Below are 12,417 nucleotides of genomic sequence, written 5' to 3' on the forward strand. Positions count from 1 at the left end.
CTAAAGTTAACCCACTCTAACTCATCCTGCATGTATCTCAATCCAGAATGCCACCCACAGAGAAAAATATGGCTGCATTTTCCAGGCCTTCAATTTAACCAGGTTTTATACAAAGCCAAGAACACAACATAATGCGAAGTGCATTATAGATAGCAAAATTTTCAGAGCTGGTTCAGATGACCAAAGAAGAAGAAGAAGAAGAAGAAGAAGAAGAAGAAGAAGAAGAGAGTTTGGATTTGATATCCCGCCTTTCACTCCTTTAAGGAGTCTCAAAGCGGCTAACAATCTCCTTTACCTCCCTCCCTCACAACAAACACTCTGTGAGGTGAGTGGGGCTGAGAGACATCAAAGAAGTGTGACTAGCCCAAGGTCACCCAGCAGCTGCATGTGGAGGAGCGGACACACGAACCCGGTTCCCCAGATTACGAGACTACCGCTCTAAACCACTACACCACACTGGCTCTCACCATTGATAAATGACACTCATATGTTGGCTGCCACAGTCCGGCAACCCTATTCAATACATAGAATAAAGAAGTGACAGTTACACAACTTGCCCAATTATGGAAAGACACCCGATTCAATCTTAAACCAGGCTCCCTCTCCACCAAAGAGAACCAGTGACTTTGTACAACATTTCACAAGCATCTGGTTTTCAACAAAGCAACTTTCTCCTTCTTCAGTTCCCAAATGTCTAGGGATGCAAATGTCATGAGTACCTCTAGGGTTCAATTTTTGCAATAAAGATATTTACAACTACAGATTAGCATCCCAAATAAAACTGCATGTTTCCAAACTGTTGTTGTGGATCCATGGGGGGGGGGGGAGGAAAAAAAAGTCAACAGAACACTAAAGTGCTCTTTTAGTAACAGTCTTATGTCATCTGCAGCAGCAAGACAGACAACATTTGGACAAGGAAAGGTAGGAACACAGAAAACCAATTAATATTTTGAAAGGAACTGATCTTACAATAGGATATGAACTGAGGAAAAACATTTGAAAAATGCCACCCTTCTGAAAATTATGCATTCACTTTTGTGGATAAATGCCCTGAACATGAAATATTTTTGGTAAAGGAGAAATATATTAGAAAGTATTCACACATTCCTGCAAATGACTTCCCCTGCTAATCTGTGTGATCTTAAAAGTGAGATTATTATATCTACCCAACAATACACATGAGATGTAGAGGTCTGTTAATACACAAGACTAATACTTTATGTATGTCTGCTTGTTCTTTGCCAATTTTTGAGGCCTTTTGGGGGGGGGTGAATTTTATTACAGCTTTTATTATCAGTCTTCTCTTGCTACAGAAGTAGAAACTTCAGGGCAATGTACATAAACAATTTGTGCATTGAAGCCAAACATTTTCCCCCCTAGAGACATTGCTAGGAATTACCTCCATGTTGTCTCCACTAATTGCTTTATGCTTTTATCCACGGTTTCCAAGTCAACAGACCTTTTTATCTTTGAGAAAGATAATTAAAGGCCCAATTTTACTCTCATTCACATTGGTGTAAATCCTGATCCATGCAAGGCTGCAGGAAAAAAAATCTCCCAGGATAGACACCTAGCATAACAGAGCACGGTATAATATAGATAGTCAAAGTTCAGAAAAGCAAGCAGCAATGAAATAAACTTTAGCATTTATGTGGGCATTTCCCCATGTGGTTTCAAGTTATATATCTTATCTCTATAATCCTCACCATAACCCTGTGGAGTAGGCCAGTATTATAATTTTCGTCAAATTGTGCATGACAGTCGGGTGGCTCCCCTGAGAGAGTTAGGGTGAGAGAGACAGTGACTTGCCTAAATTAGAAGCTTATCTCTCAACTATTATTTGAATATCAGATGTTGCAACACATAACTCGGGTCCACAATCTCTCAACAACACTGCTCCCACAGCCCCTTCTTAATGGTAGTCTGGCAACATTACTCTTCTTCTAACAGCAGATGAGAAAGAAGAAACTTGCAAGTAAGAGAAATACTTTTTTGTTAAGTTTATGTATCTTAAATGGTGAATTCATCTAATCCCACATTTGAAGTACACCATCAAAATCTTTGACCAGGAATTCAAATTCACAATGGTGCTGGATTATTTTAAAAGAGCAAATAGAAATATTCCCCACTTAGATGTATCCACAAGGGTAGCACTGGCTAGTACTTAAACTACTGCCATATTTCTATATGCTGATGACAATGTAGTGTGTGCACACTCAGACGATGACATCCAAGCCATCCTAATATCTTCGCAGAAGCTTATGAAAAGCTTGGTCTATCCCTCAACATCCAAAAAAACCCAAAGTGCTGCACCAACAAGCACAAAAACAACCCCCTGCAGTGCCACAAATTCCAACTCAATGGTGTAACATTGGAAAGTGTTGATCACTTCTCCTACCTGGGCAGTTATCCTTCCACAAGGACTGACATTGATGCTGAAATCCAGCATCACCTGAGCTCTGTGAGTGCGGCTTTCTCCCAACTGAAGTGTAGAGTGTTTGAGGACCAGGACTTTTGCAGGGAAACCAAAATGCTTGCTTACAAAGCTATTGTACTACCAACCTTACTGTATGCTTGTGAAACATGGACCACTTATAAACACCATCTCCAACTCCTCAAAAGATTCCATCAATGGTGTCTCCAAAAAATTGTACATATCTCTTGGGAAGGCAGGAGAACTAAGGCCAGTGCACTGGAAGAAGCAAAGATCATCAGTCTCAAAGCAATGATTCTTCAACATCAACTTTGTTGGACTGGTCGTGTTGTTCGGATGCCTGATTATCATCTTCCAAAGCAACTACTCTATTCTAAACTTCAAAATGGAAAGGGTAATGCTGGTGGTCAACAAAAGAGTTTAAAAGACTTCCTCAAGGCCAATATTTTAAAAATGCAGTATAAACACTGACAATAGGGAAACAGTAGCTTGTGAGCACTCCAACTGGAGGACAGCCTTTACCAATGGTGCCATAGACTTTGAAGACGCTCAAACTCAGAAAGAAAGGAGAAATGTTCTAAGAGTAAGGCACATTTGGCAAACCCTCACCATGATCAACTTGAGCTCAGAAACCTCTGTCCCCACTGTGGAAGGACACGTGGATCCAGAATTGGCCTCCACAGTCACTTACAGACTCACTGTTAAGACCATGATCATGGAAGACAATCTTATTTGGCTACGAGTTCTCGCCAAAGAAGAAGAATATGCTACTAATATAAATTGCTTTAATCTTTTTGGTTACTACATAAACCTTAAATCTCCTTGATATTTCTGCCAATAGGTTTAGATGCAAGCTTGTTTTTTTGTTTTTTAATCAACAGATGAGGGGCCAGTAAAATGTATCAATCTTCTGAGTATGCTCCTCAAAAGAAAGGGATAGAGGGTATGTAAGTAAGACAAGGACAGAGAACAAGTAAAAATTCTACAAAAATTGATAAGATATCGCTGTTGTCCCTCCTTCATACTGGACAAGGTGTATGGCCTCTGGCTGAATTGCCGGAATGCCACTCCCCTCATCCCCACCCCACTTGCTAGACTACAACTTCTCCCTTCACTGACTGTTGACCATGCTGGCTAGTATTGATGAGAGCTGAATGAGCACAATAAGGATTCCAACCCCTCCTTAAATGATTGAATTCACCCAAACATATCACTGAACCTAAACAGCTTTCTCCATGAATGCTCTATGGCCTCTGTTATGATCCACAACTAGCAAGTGGACTTAGAACCTATCTTCTGAGAAGCATGAAAATGGCAGCCCCCACCTGCCCATTTCCTACTTCGCCCCAGTACCTGTAGAATGGCTGAGATGGCTTGGGAGAAGATACCAATGCAGTTTCTTTCCATGCCACCTGGAGGCAGCATGAAATGGATCCATGGAAGAGCAAGAACCATTATCAGCAATATAAGAATCAGCCGTCAAAAACATGGCATTAACGGGGGTTGCGGGGAGAAGCAAAAGCAAGAGAGTGGGGGGGGGGGAGAGAGAGAGAGAGAGAGAGAGAGAGAGAGAGAGAGAGAACATTGCTTTTCAAAGCTGTACAAAATGCCTTGAAAATCAAACAAACAGATTCAGAGTGGAGAAGCAACAGCAATTATGTTTCATGATCATGTACACAGTTGTCATGGGAAGCTGCTCTCAACTACCAAATACTCAGATTATTATTCCACATGATGAATCCCCTCTTGCACTCATTAAGGGGAGTACCAGAGTGCGAATAAAGTGAGGGAACAAGACAGCAGCTTTAAGAGGCTCCCTTCTCCCTGCCCTCAGATAAAAGACAGAAACACGCCCTGTGTGAACAAAATCTGCACCAATTGCAAACACAGCAAATAATTACAGTTTGGGTTTCCAGCTGCCCATTTCACCTCAGCTTGTTCTGGCTTTGCAGCCAAGTGAAGGGGCTATTTTTATTATTATTATTTCAAGCTCTGCTGCCTCTGTATCATTAATTAACCATGCAGGAGTTAAATGGTTGCACCACCACTTCTGCTCTTTACAATGTCATTAGGCAGCCCTCCAGGAAAAAAAAAGTAGCCTCCGTAGAGCAATCTAATTAATGTGAGACAGGGCAAAACCTGCACATTACCCAGCTCTTCAAATGGTCACAGGGGATTCTGACAGGAGTATAAGTCAGTTGTATGATAGCACAAGTGTTCAAAGAATCAAGCTTTTGGAACCTGGCACATCAGAAGGACTAGAGTCAACTTGTGCTCTCATACCTGAGAGTTTATTAAGCAAGACATTTAGGAACATTGACTTGGGCCTAATCATCTGTTCTGAGAGGATGGGAATGAATCCATTCCCCATTGCTGTTTGCACTTAGGTAGGTATGGAGGTTTGTATGAGGATTTATGGGTTTGGGCCATACCTGCATATGCTAGTCATTTCAAGCTGAGGTAACAACAATCTTATATGTTTTCCTTTTCTGCCTGTTCACCAAAAGCACTGTTTTACTCATCACAGATGATTTAGCAAGTGGCTATTTTGAAGTCCACTCCACTTCATAAATCCATTGTCCAAACATCACAGTAGAAGGTGGCATTGATTTCAACACTGGTGGTTGATTGATTGAGTTGTCATAAATTCTGAAGAGAAAACTCCAACAACTTAAGCAGATCCAATTGGTTTCAAAACATATTGTTTCACATGATCAGGTGACCACAGCTGGGTTTCACATTTGTCACATTCATTAGTAAATGTGAGTGCAAGGAAAAAAATTCCTTTGGCCCCAATTCATGACATATTTCCCCATTTTTGTCATTAACTGGTTCAGAGCAGTGAAGATCGGTCTTCTCAACCTGTTATCTTCCAGAGGATTTGGACTACAACTCCAATAACCCCTTACCATTGATGACGTCATAGGCTGGAGCTGATGGGATTTGTAAATTGCACAGCACCAGGATGGGGGAAAGCTGGTCTAGACATTTGTGGCCACGCTTCTAATTTTGGCATCAGGATCAGTGCAATCTGTTCTGGAAGGAGTTGCACTCGTTCTGCAGGAACTGGTTTATAGTATGGGAGTACTGGAGGATCCAATCTGTGTTTGGAGTCCCACTGGAGTGCCTAAGCCCAGCTTTGGCTAGTTTGCCACCTATGTCCATTCCTGGACCACAACAGCCTGGCTTCAGCTGTGCATACTCTAGTGACTTCCCTCTTGGACTAATACAACATGCTGTATATGGGGCTACCCTTGATAATGGTCCGAAGGCTGCAGCTAGTGCACAATATCATCTCTAGGTTGGTGATTGGAGCAACCTGATGGGACCATGTGTCACTAAACCTGAAAGCAGCACATTGGCTGTCAGCAAAGTAGCTACCAGATTCGATTCAAGGTGTCAGGACTAGGACATAAAGTCCTAAAAGATTTGGGGTCCAAGTACCCAAAAGAGTACCACCCCCTCCATTAGAAACCATCTTGTGCCTGTGTCTCCTTCATTCAGGAAAAATGTTCACCCTGGTTACCAGGTATTTGATGGTTTAAAGAAACTGTTGCTGGCAACCTTAGTATTATTATTAATAAGGGTATGTGACTGCTTTTAGGACTCCCTATTGTTTTTCAATGTCTTTATTTCATTTTATTTGCCTTTTTAATAGCTTATCTGCCACTCAGGGCTCCTGTGGGAGGAAGGGAAGGACAGAAAATTATGAAAGAAATAAAGAACTGCGTAGCCTTCCTCCAATCCCATACAAGAAACAAGAATGGTATCCGTAAGGAAAGTATGCATGTTCACACATGCAAGTCCATCACCTGATGACAAAAGAGTCACAGGAAAATCTGTGTAGGTGAAACCACAGGTAAATAAACCACAAGATGCAACTTTCGTATCAATGTGCAATGGATAGTTCAAAGTATCACTGAACACATGGCAGGCAGGTGAGAGGATATGTGCACATCATCTACACCCCTGATCTACACCCTGATTTCACAGAACATGTGTATACAGTGGTACCTCGGGTTAAGAACTTAATTCGTTCTGGAGGTCTGTTCTTAACCTGAAACTGTTCTTAACCTGAGGTACCGCTTTAGCTCATGGGGCCTCCCGCTGCCGCCACACCATTTCTGTTCTCATCCTGAAGCAAAGTTCTTAACCCGAGGTACTATTTCTGGGTTAGCGGAGTCTGTAACCTGAAGCGTCTGTAACCCGAGGTACCACTGTATATACTACAAGTGTGTGCATAATGCAGGGCTCTTGCCATGTGATAACGAACTCTAGAAAATAAGAGGTTTCTTTCAATCATATAGATAGACTTCCCCAGTCTGTGTACATGTCAACCCCTGTTAAGAGTTCTAATTTTAAACCAGCCCAATTATCCACATATCCCACAGGCAGCCAGGAGCAAGAATGCCTTCACCTTTAAAAAAAAAAACAAAAAACAAAAAAAAAAACCACTTTATTATTCACATGTCTGCAGACCTTGGACAATACTTTGGAGCAGAAAACATAAATATAAGTTTGGTTACCAAATAGCTATTCTGAAAACGTAACATTGCATTTGTGCTCTTAATTTGGATGAGTGAAGGGTAAACAAGAATGCTAAATCCCACTGTACGGCAGGAAACTTCAAGGAATTTTCACAATGTAAAAGACAATTTCAACCTTGAAAACACACATGAAGCATTTTCAACTCATTTGAACTCTGAATTGATTTCTGCTAAACATGACTCAAGGCTACAAAAATTTTATTTAAGTTACTGTTGCATCATCTGTCCCTCTAACAAGATGTCAAAAATAGCCTCTGGTCTACCTCCAACCGAGTTCCTCTTATCTTTTCCAGAAACCCATCTGCTACATCAATGAAAACAGACTTCACTTCCAAATGTATTTTAAGCATGTGTATTGAATCTGATTGTTACCTAACATTTCTTTTTTTAAAAAAGAAGAAGTGAATGCCACAAATTGATCTTACCCATGAATATTTGGATTAAGCAGACACATAAAAGCTATTCCCTTACCCCATTTAGAAGAGAATTTAACTTTAGGCTTCCTTTGGAGTGCAACTAGTAGGTAGAAGGGGAGAAAGTTCTGCTTAGTAGATTTTGTTTAATCAAGTTTAGATTACAGTTAACATAAGCAGACAACTTCAAAGGATTTTGCATTCACAGTCCTGAATTTGGAAATTCCACTTTGTTTATAAATCCTAGAAACACAAATTAAAGGACGAACCAAAACCTTTCCATTCAAGATGTTTTATTTATGGATTTACTTATTCTTGCTCACTAGCTGCGGGGGTTTAGTGGGTTTAGCTATTCATCTCAGATGTGAGGTTGTAAAATACGGCATTTACTGCCTCAGAGTTTAAGTAGGATGAGGACTCCCACCATGGTGTTCCCAGTGCCCGGAACACCCCCTGCAGTTCTGCATTCAAAACCACCTCTCTTCTTCAGCTGCTTCGGCCCTCATGTTATATATATATATATATATATATATATATATATATATATATATTGTCTCCCTGCTTATTTAACTTATATGCAGAATTCATCATGCGAAAGGCTGGGCTGGATGAATCCCAAGCCGGAATTAAGATTGCCAGAAGAAATATCAACAACCTCAGATATGCAGATGACACAACCTTGATGGCAGAAACTGTAGAGGAATTAAAGAAACTTTTAATGAGGGTGAAAGAGGACAGCGCAAAATATGGTCTGAAGCTCAATATCAAAAAAAACTAAGATCATGGCCACTGGGCCCATCACCTCCTGGCAAATAGAAGGGGAAGAAATGGAGGCAGTGAGAGATTTTACTTTCTTGGGCTCCATGATCACTGCAGATGGTGACAGCAGTCACAAAATTAAAAGACGCCTGCTCCTTGGGAGAAAGGCGATGGCAAACCTAGACAACATCTTAAAAAGCAGAGACATCACCTTGCCAACAAAGGTCCGTATAGTAAAAGCCATGGTTTTCCCAGTAGTGATGTATGGAAGTGAGAGCTGGACCATAAAGAAGGCTGATCGCCGAAGAATTGATGCTTTTGAATTATGGTGCTGGAGGAGACTCTTGAGAGTCCCATGGACTGCAAGAAGATCAAACCTATCCATTCTTAAGGAAATCAGCCCTGAGTGCTCACTGGAAGGACAGATCGTGAAGCTGAGGCTCCAATACTTTGGCCACCTCATGAGAAGAGAAGACTCCCTGGAAAAGACCCTGATGTTGGGAAAGATGGAGGGCACAAGGAGAAGGGGATGACAGAGAATGAGATGGTTGGATGGTGTTCTTGAAGCTACCAGCATGAGTTTGGCCAAACTGAGGGAGGCAGTGGAGGACAGAAGTGCCTGGCGTGCTCTGGTCCATGGGGTCACGAAGAGTCGGACACGACTAAACGACTAAACAACAAAAATATACACACACACACACACACACACACATATATATATATGTTTTAAAATACAAAATTATAAAACATACCACACAATTTATCACAAATGCATTCTTATTGGACTTCCATCAGCATCTCTGATAATCCTCCATCTTATTCACTTCTTACGCATTTCCTAACTTAATATTGCCTTTATGTTTTAACATATCCCATCTCCTCCTTCATTTTTGCAATATTTCTAATATTATTCCTCACAGAGCTTCTTGCAAGCCTACAGACGCCGTCTGGTCATCGCAAATACTTTTCAAATAATCCGTAAATTTACTCCAGTCCTTGGTAAACTTCTGGTCCCGCCGGTTTCGGATCCTTCCCGTTAGTTTATCAAGTTCCGCATAGTCCATTAATTTCATCCTCCATTCTTCCCTCGTTGGTAATTCTTCTTGCTTTCATTTTTGGGCCAGCTTCGGCCCTCATGTTAAGGGCAACACAAGTAGAAAATGGCCATGGGTCCCCACATCAAGTCCTGCCTCATCGTTGCACAGCTCCTTCTAGCTTCTCTGTGCTTGGTGCAATTTCTGCAGCAGGGAGGTTCTCCATTTGTTTTTTGAAGCCTGAGAGATCAAGGTCCTTCATCAAGAACACATGGAGCCCCCCAAAGTAGAAAAGGGTCTCCACTGTAGGAGTTACAGATGGATATGGGGAGGCTGAATACTGGGGGAGAAGGGAGGACAAAAAGTGCAGTTTTGTAGCTCTTTTCCACTCTTGTTGCCCCTTTGCAGCTGTAATACCTAAAGAGGGCTGAGTTATAGAAAACTATACTAAGCAGTAGATCCATATTCTTTCAAGCAAGGAGTGGAATGAAAATTTCCAAATTTCCCTTGATGAACACACTTCACTAGAAACCAAACTGCAGAAATACCAGCTATCACTCTAGTAGCCTAATTAGCAATGTAGAGTTATTAAATAGGCAATTAATGTCCCAGAGATTAATGTCCTGCTGGAGAGATTTGAATTAAATAGCTTTTGGACTCATAGTAAACAAAGGGGAATTTTTCGCCTAGATATCGATCCAATCAGCAATGCTCCAAACACAACCTCCTTTCACATGGAAGCTCATTTGAATTTGGCTGATAAGTCAATTCAAAGAAAGTAGGATCAAATGGTTTGGAGAGGCTACATATACATACAGGAAGATTTAAGATTTTGTTTCGGGAACCTTAATCGACCCTAGCATCATGCAAAGCAGTTTCTGCTGGGCTTTCTCCATTGTCAGAGGCAGTTGTGCTTCTGAATATCAGTTGCTAGAAACTGCAGGAAGGAAGAATGATCTGGTACCCACGTTCTGCTTATGGGTTTCCTGCAGACATCTGCTACAGGAAGTGTGGCAAAAAAAACCCACAACCTTTTTAAACAATATTTTGTCATCTCCATCCATTTCAAAAAATGCTATAAGTGAAACAAAATAAGCAAGTTATTTACAAAAAAGAGAGTCACAGTGTGGTCAGTGAAACTCAACAAATAGTGAAAGGATTCATAAGGCTAAAATGTTTAAAAGTACCCCCCCCCCCAAAGTCCTTTCTGTTGGGGATAATTCAGACTGAAATTCCCTGGTGCCAAAAAAAGGTTATTTATGTATGTCACTACTGTTGTCAGCCCCAAAATGGAAAACGAGCAAGGTCCCAACCAAAGAAGAATGACAACTTAAGTTGACAGATTACTTGATATTTCAGTTGGTTGGCTAAGCCCTGGTTGCCTTTACAGACTACCCTTTCCTGATTTTAATGCAGGAGGAGGAGAAATGAAGAGTGGAAACAAGGCAATTAACTAAATACAGTGGTACATACGCTTCAGGTTACAGACGCTTCAGGTTACAGACTCCACTAACCCAGAAATAGTACCTCGGCTTAAGAACTTTACTTCAGGATGAGAACAGAAATCGTGCAGCGGTGGCACAGTAGCAGCAGGAGGCCCCATTAGCTAAAGTGGTGCTTCAGGTTAAGAACAGTTTCAAGTTAAGAGCAGACCTCTGGAACGAATTAAGTTCTTAACCTAAGGTACCACTGTACTGGAATGTCAATATGTTGCTTGTAGTCAAATGTATATTCTTGGTTAATAAATAATAATAATAATAATAATAATAATAATAATAATAATTTATTATTTATACCCCACCCATCTGGCTGGGTTTCCCCAGCCACTTTGGGCGGCTCCCTATCGAATATTAAAAACACAATACAGCATTAAACATTAAAAACTTCCTTAAACAGGGCTGCCTTCAGATGTCTTTTAAAGTAGGATAGTTGCTTATTTCCTTGACATCTGATGAGAGGGCGTTCCACAGGTCAGACACCACTATCGAGAAGGCAGAGAAGGTTAACCTTGTCTACTAATAAACTAATAACCAAGAAGGTTAACCATGTATACTAATAAACTGGAGGGCCTCAACCGCATGGAGCCATATTGCTGTGCATATTTCGGTCACCCCAGCCTCTTCAGAGGAGCAAAAAACTTACACGTTGCTGAGTTCCCCAAAATAGACCAGAGGTACAGTGGTACCACGAGTTACAGATGCTTCAGGTTACAGATGCTTCAGGTTACAGTCTCTCCTAACCCAGAAATAGTACCTCAGGTTAAGAACTTTGCTTCAGGATGAGAACAGAAATTGTGCGGCGGTGGCGCAGCAGCAGCGGGAGACCCCATTAGGTAAAGTGGTACCTCAGCTTAAGAACAGTTTCAGGTTAAGAATGGACCTCCAGAACGAATTATGTTCTCAACCCAAGGTACCACTGTAATTGTACTTCATCCAGCAGAGCTTTACTGCTACTGAAGGTAAATGAGCATAATAGTCACAAATCCAATAAATTCAGGATTGGCACTGTCCATAAGAAATCCAGTTGCAGCAGACGTAACAATAACTTATAATAAGATGAAACCTTAACACTGTATCATACAGAACACCACAGCAGAACAAGAGAGATTGAAAGAGTTAGCATGACATTGACAGAAAGGACAACAGAACCAGTTTAAATCAGGTGTACTCAGCTTCCCAGAAGAAATAACCCAAACATCAGAAAACTTCTGCCTGCTTCTTTCACAAATAAACAAACCTTCTAGAACCCTCTTGTTTTTTTTTAAAAAAATGATATTTATTAAGAGTTTTAAAGTTACAGAAAAAACAGAGAAGAAAAAGAAAGAGAAAAAACAACAACAACAACAACAACAACAAAAACCACAATCCAGCAGTACAAATTGATAAAAATCAAAATCAAAAAATAAGAACAAAGCACGTAACAGAACACAATCAAAAAACAAAAATGTAGCTGTTCCAGTAGGGCACTTGTTTTGCAGAAAGCACGCATCAGAGCTTCTGAATAGATTGTTCTACAAGGTCAGAAGTCTATTCCCACGATCGTAATCTGCTGCAGCTGCAGGGCTCCCCGATTCAGATTTAGTAACAGTTTCACAGGCTCCCTCTAGAGGAAGAACTTCTATTTGTTCTTTTCTTTTATAAGCAGATCTAACAACAAAGTTTCCTTTTTCAGATATTTTGTCAATATTTGTTCCTTTAAAATGCGAAGGAGAACAATGGAATCACTATGTT

The sequence above is a fragment of the Podarcis pityusensis genome (assembly GCF_964106645.2).
Source record: "Podarcis pityusensis genome assembly, chromosome: 7".
Classification (NCBI taxonomy): domain Eukaryota; kingdom Metazoa; phylum Chordata; class Lepidosauria; order Squamata; family Lacertidae; genus Podarcis; species Podarcis pityusensis.